We start from the raw sequence: 6,527 nt of genomic DNA, 5'->3' as shown, positions 1-6,527 counted from the left end.
CACCCAGCTAGATTGAATGAGCCACTCACGAATCACACAGAGAAAGGCACCAGTCAGTTCCCCCCCAACTCCACACCCTTGTACCCCTAGAGCTATACCATCTTGCCCTGGGCAGAAGCCTGACCAGTGTAGGTTCATTACCCAGTCTGCCCCTCCCTCGATGTGGAGAGGACAGACACTAGCCTTTGTGACCTGAGCTGAGATTTCCCAAGCACTTCAACCAAAACGCACGGTTTTAAGTAAAATATAAAACAGATTTATTAACTACAGAAAGATAGATTTTAAGTTATTATAAGTGGGAGGCACAAAAGGTCAGAGATGGTTACCCAAGAAAATAAAAGGTAAGCATGCAGTCTCAATCTTAAACCTAATTAGACTAGGCAGTATTTGAATCAAGCAGTTTTCCCACCCCACTGGATGTTGCAGGTCAGTTATAGTTCTTAATACACAGGCTTCCCCTTTAAGCCTAAAACCAGTCTCCTCAGTTCAAGTCTTTCTCTTCCCAGTATTCTTGTTGCTTCCAGCGTAGGTGGGAGAGGAGAAAGGTCAAAGCATGATGCCACTGTCCCCAATTTTATATCCTCAGTCCATGTGCTTGGAAAACACTAGCCCAGACATGTCCTGGTGGGCTTTGCTGAGTCACAGAGTTGAGCAATCCCTCATCCTGTGATGCTTGTGCAGCCCTCTTACAGTATTGTAAACCCCTTGTTTACAACTTCTGCTGATTAATGGTTGCTTAACACCCTGCTGGGAGTAGATCACCACCTAGCAGTAGAGATTCTCAAACTTACAACATATTTCAGTAACAACCATGCAGCAAAATCCCATAACTTCATACACAGTAATGATATACATATTTGGATAGAACACTGGGTTTCAGCAGATCATGACCTTTCACATGATATCTTATATGGCATGTTTTGTATGAAATATATCATAATTATGACAGGAGTGAGTATGGGGATTCCAGGGTGCTGCTTTGAGGTACAGAGTGTTACATTACAGTAGCCCCACAGACTTTCATACCAATCGTAACATGGTACCTTTGTCACTTTCTACTTATTATTCAATCATTTTCATAGCCATGTGAGTAAGGAGAAAATGACTCACCCTTAGATTCACCAAGCAGGGTTAAAGTAAAGAAATGGTCGCAACCATGCTTAGCACAAGGAAAATATCTAACTAATACCACATTAGAAAACATCTCCAACAATAATCGCCATTTTGTAATGTCTTGGCATGATCACATGGAATCACAGAGTGGTGGTGATGTGGTTTTCTTTATTTTCCATTTGTACTCATTGAGTTCTTACTCTGATTAACGTTTTTTCCCTTTTCCTTTTACTTTATTAGAAGCAAAAGGCGATACCCCTGACTCCTGTACCATTGGTAAGCTTGGTTCATTTGTCCTTTGCATTACTTTTTTGATATTTGAATGTTTCCTGCTTATGTGAAGACATTCAGAGGGACATCAAAAGTTTAAACGCATGCAACTAATGAATGAAAATTAGCAAAATTCTGCTCTCATTTACACCAGTTTAAATCTGAAATTGACTCAATTGTCTTAAAGTTCCACCCTTATACCCATACATCCCTATTGACACCAGAGTAGTGGCAAAGTAGGGAATAAAACTCAGGTCTCCTAAGTCCCTTTTAGTGCTTTATCTACCAGGCTATACTGCCTCAAGGTTTGGGAATTGTTTTTAATATAGCATGATCTTAAGTGCTTTGCTGGATCATAGCTTTATTTAGGTATCTAACTCTAGGCACCCAAACTTGAAAAGAAAATTCATTCACTTTTTTTTATTTTGACTATTTAAAACTTTCATTGTAGCACCTCAAGGCTGGGGAGGGTACCAGGAGCCTTTTCCCCTCCATCTCTCTTGTGTCCTGACCCACCACAATCTCTGACATTGTGACAAAGGGGGAATCCCAGGAGTCAGTGGTGATGTTTTTAGGAAGTTATAAGTGTTTGTAAACAGTTTATTGTCAAAGCTGTTATGAAAATTTTATTATAGCATTTGCTATCAAGTAATCTCTATAATAATAAGTATTTTTGTCCAACCTTCCATCAGAGGATTTCAAAGCAATTAATAAACTGATTAGTTGTTACACAGCATTCATTGGCCAGATTTTGCTCTCCGTTATTCTGGCTTTACATCACTATTACTGGTATTGGAAACTGGGCCAATATCTTCAAAGTGGTGTACACACATTAATTAATCCACTGGAAATCAGCACTCTAGATATGAGTACCGTATATACTCGTTCAAGATGGATAAGTAAAAATAGCAAAAACTGTATGACCCTTTCATTAGCCGACCTTATATTTCAGGGGTTGGCAAACTTTGACTCCTGGCCCGTCAGGGTAAGCTGTTAGTGGGCCTGAACTTTTTGTTTACCTGGAGCGTTCATAGGCACAGAGCACCTCAGTTCCCAGTGGTTGCGGTTTGCCGTTCTCAGCCAATGGGAGCTGCAGGAAATGGTCGGTTTGCCGTTCCCAGCCAATGGGAGCTGCGGGAAGTGCCACCACTTCCTGCAGCTCCCATAGGCTGGGAACAGCAAACCGCGGCTACTGGGAGCTGAGGTGCTCTGTGCCTGCAGACACTCCAAGTAAACAAAACGTCCCGACCTGCCAGCGGCTTACCCTGACAGGCCAGGAGCCAAAGTTTTCCAACCACTGCTATATTTTAAAAGCTGGCGTCACAAGAAACACTCAGAAGTTTTGCTACAATTATTTTAATGTAATCTAATGAAAAACCTGGTTTTGTTATAATAACTGAACAAATATGTATTCACCTTCAAAATTACAGTCAATATTTAAAATCGGTAAATGGATATTTAGAACAATATGAGACTTTAAAAAGTCTTTAAATCCTTCAAAGTCTGAATCAGTCTCTGATTCACCAAACAGTTAATTAAACTCAGCTTCAGTCACAGCGGCACCTGCATTGTGATTGTAGATGTTGGCAGTGTCGTCTTCAGACTCAGATTCCTTCTCATCATCAGCCTCTCTTGTGTCATCATCAAATATGGCATCATCTTCTGATCCATCGAGTGCATTGCTGATACAGCATTTCCTAAATGATTTTTCTATCATTTCCGAGGGAATGGACACCCATGCGTCCTTGATCCACTGGGCGACCAGATTGATTTCGGGCTTCATAAGATTCCCGCCTTTTGTCAACTTTGCCGTGCCTGATCACATCCATTCAGACCACATTTTGCATCGCCTGTCTTTAAAGGGTTTGTTCAGGCAGACATCAAGCAGTTGTAGAACTGAAATTAAGCCTCCAGGTATTACAGCCAAAGTAGTTTTCATATTTTTGGCCACATTTTTCACCTCATCCTTCTTGTGTGCCCTGAACATGTCGTCAACGAGCATAGCAGGTTTCTTGAAAAGTGCTCCTGGTCTCTTATTCCACACTTTTTCCAGCCATTCAGTAGTCACACTTTCATCCATCCATCCCTTTTTGTGTGCACGTATGATGACACCAGCAGGAAATTTCATGTTTTTAGGCAAAGTTTTTCTTTTAAAAATAACAACAGGAGGGAGCTTTGATCCATTTACCAAACACGATAAAACCACCATAAAATGGTTTTTTTCATGGCCAGTGGTTTTAATTTAAATTGTTTTTTGACCAACACTGGTTACTGTTACGGTGCTCAGGAGATCAAATGTCATCGGTGTTTCGTCCATATTTCCTATTTGTGACAGTTCAAATGCATATTCCTTTTGATATTTTATAATAAATCTTTGGAAAAAGTCGATTTTTTTCTTCCAGATTCTCGGCAGTTTTTGTGCTATCTTTGTTCGCTGACAAAGACAGAGACTATGATGGTTCATGAAGTGAGAACACCAAACCTTTGATGTGACAAACACTGATGGCTTTAATGACTTGTATTTGTCGTCTTTCAACATTTGCAGAGCACGCAGACAAATTCCATTTCTAGTGACAATGTACCCATTTTGTCAACATTCAACAACTCAATTATTGAGATCTTTCTCCAGTTCAGGAAATGAATTGCACCTTGGACATTTTTTCTTGCTTCTTGGCATGTCTTTTAGTGTCGTTTTATGTTTTCACCATTCTCTTACTTGCTTCTCATTGACACAGAATTCATGAGCAGTGGCACAATTATTGTTTGCTTCTGCATATTCAACAACTTTAAGTTTGAACACTGCATGATAAGCAGACCTTTTTCTTTTGATTTCAAAGTTGTTCATTTTAAATACTAGTATGAAAATAGATTATTATTATTGTATTTATAGATTTTTTTAGGACTTTGTATAGGAATGTCACCTGCTTTATCACTGTCAAATTATTATTGTTCTTTGTTTATTTCAAAGCAGTCCTGTAGATTTGCATATTTGTGGGAATAACAGGCTATTTCAATTTTTTTGGAGATTCCATTGATTCTGCACGTTATATTTTCATATTGGCTTGAGACTTATGAGATCCATTGGCAGAAATGCATGGAGAGATCAAATTATGCAGTAGCGGACTGACACCAGTACTATAGTACTATCCTTCATTGTGTTTTTTCTGATTGGCTTGTAAGGTGTAGCATTTTGTGCAATGCATGGGTCAAATGTCATGCAGATCTGCAGCACTGCTCTTTTAGTATTCCTTTCAAGCCAATCTAGTCCACTAAACAAAGCCTTTGCAACTTTAAAAGGCTGCAGTATTAATATCAAAAAATGGGTCAGCAAACTTTGGCTCCCGGCCTGTCAGGGTAAGCCGCTGGCAAGTCGGGACGTTTTGTTTACCTGGAGCATCTGCAGGCACAGAGCTCCTCAGCTCCCTATGGCCGTGGTTTGCCATTCGCTGTTCACATCAAAATGACAATGTACCGGTATTAGATATTCAATTCAATGATTCCACAGAGTTTAAAATCATCAAATTTTGGTGTAGACCTGTTTATAAGCTGACCTCCACTCTTTGATGCATCACTTTTTTACCAAAAATATTTGGCTTATGAACAAGTATATACAGTATATGTTTTTTATTACTCCTTTTAAATTGCAAACCTACTTGACTCAGTACCTTCTTTCAGAGCACAGAATAGGAACAACAAGTCCTCTCAGACCTACATTGTGTTTATTCCTGTAGCATTTGGAACCCATTATTGCAACCAAATATGGTAATAGTATTTACTTGTCAACCTATTTAAGCTTGATTACTTTACTAAGAAGAGTGTGGGTACCCACCATCATTTCCTTCTTGTTCCTTTTATAGACTTTAGCTGACATTAAAATTAGCAATAATTTTCATACCAGTGCCCTTCCCTCATATATAGGCTGTGATTCATCAATTCTGGGACCCCTGATAAGACGCACAAATTTTTGCTTTACTAAGCTGAAGGTCTACCCTTCAGGCTTGAAAATTTACAGAATTTTTTTAAAAATCAAAATCTCAATACATTTTTAAATGCTAGGAGTGAGAATTGTGAAGTTTGTGGTTTCTGCTCTTGCTTTGCCTTTATGTAACTCAAAACCAACTTTTATATTTTTAACAAGGCTTTGGAGCTGTGCTCCAGCTCTGGAGCAAACTTCAGGGAAAAACCTGCAGCTCCACTGCTCCAGAGCTGCTCCGGGCTCTGCTCCAAAACCCTGATTTTTAAACTGAACCTTCCAGTTCATATAAGCTAGTCAGTGGTTTGGGGTATTTTTGAAACAATAACTGAAAGAGGGTGTTGTTTCATTCTGAAAGGCAGTGGTAAATTTTGTTCAACAAACTTTCTGAACTGATTTTAGTATATGGCTAGACAGACTATGCACACAACTTAGGCATTCTGACTTGACAGATCAAATATAGCTGAAAATGATGATTCCACAGCAGTCATTTAGTCAATGATCCATGTGTTAAGTAATCTGTAGGGGCTTGTTATCGTTGGCCTCATCTAAAGCCAATTGAAGTCAATGGGGGACTTTTTATTGACTTCAGTGGGCTTTAGCTCAGACCACATGGGAGCACAAAATCAGTCAGAAATATGCATTTGAAAATGTCCTTTTCTATGGTTTTAATGATAAACCATAAAGACTGACACAGAGCATTATGGATAATGAAATAAAGGATACGTATTGCAAAAAAGACCATCTGTACATTTTCATGATAGCTAAGATGCTCATATTTTCAAGCTGAAAAATCAGGCACTATTCTATCAATATTTTTAAGAGTGCAAAATATTCACTCAAAAGACAAAATTATACTTTTTTAAAAGTATATTGGTGTCACTACTACCAGCTTCTGACTCAACAGCAACATATGCATATTTTTGGAAGATTTTTCTCCATAAAATATTAATGTTCTGAGTGAATCTATCATGAAACAATAAACAGGTGCCTTAACTTTTACTTTGAGCAAATGAACAGTTCTGATAGTATATAAACTCATCAGAATTTTTTCTTTTCATTCCAGACATTGTTCATCACACTGAACACTCATTCCACTGGATTGTTTGCTCCAGGTAAACACAGAGCAAATTCAACTTAGTATGGCAATATGTCCTGAACAAACATTTTA

At 38.6% G+C, this 6,527-nt stretch overlaps 1 long non-coding RNA gene across 1 annotated transcript; it reads left to right on the top strand.

Moving 5' to 3' along the window:
• The first annotated feature begins 1,369 nt into the window (after positions 1-1,369).
• Positions 1,370-6,527, top strand: LOC123363930. Its single transcript, XR_006576947.1, has 3 exons — positions 1,370-1,389; positions 5,059-5,145; positions 6,423-6,527. It is a non-coding gene; the product is annotated as an uncharacterized LOC123363930 (long non-coding RNA).

This window comes from Mauremys mutica, chromosome 2 (genome assembly GCF_020497125.1).
Source record: "Mauremys mutica isolate MM-2020 ecotype Southern chromosome 2, ASM2049712v1, whole genome shotgun sequence".
Classification (NCBI taxonomy): domain Eukaryota; kingdom Metazoa; phylum Chordata; order Testudines; family Geoemydidae; genus Mauremys; species Mauremys mutica.
This window is presented reverse-complemented; position numbering and strand designations above follow the sequence as displayed.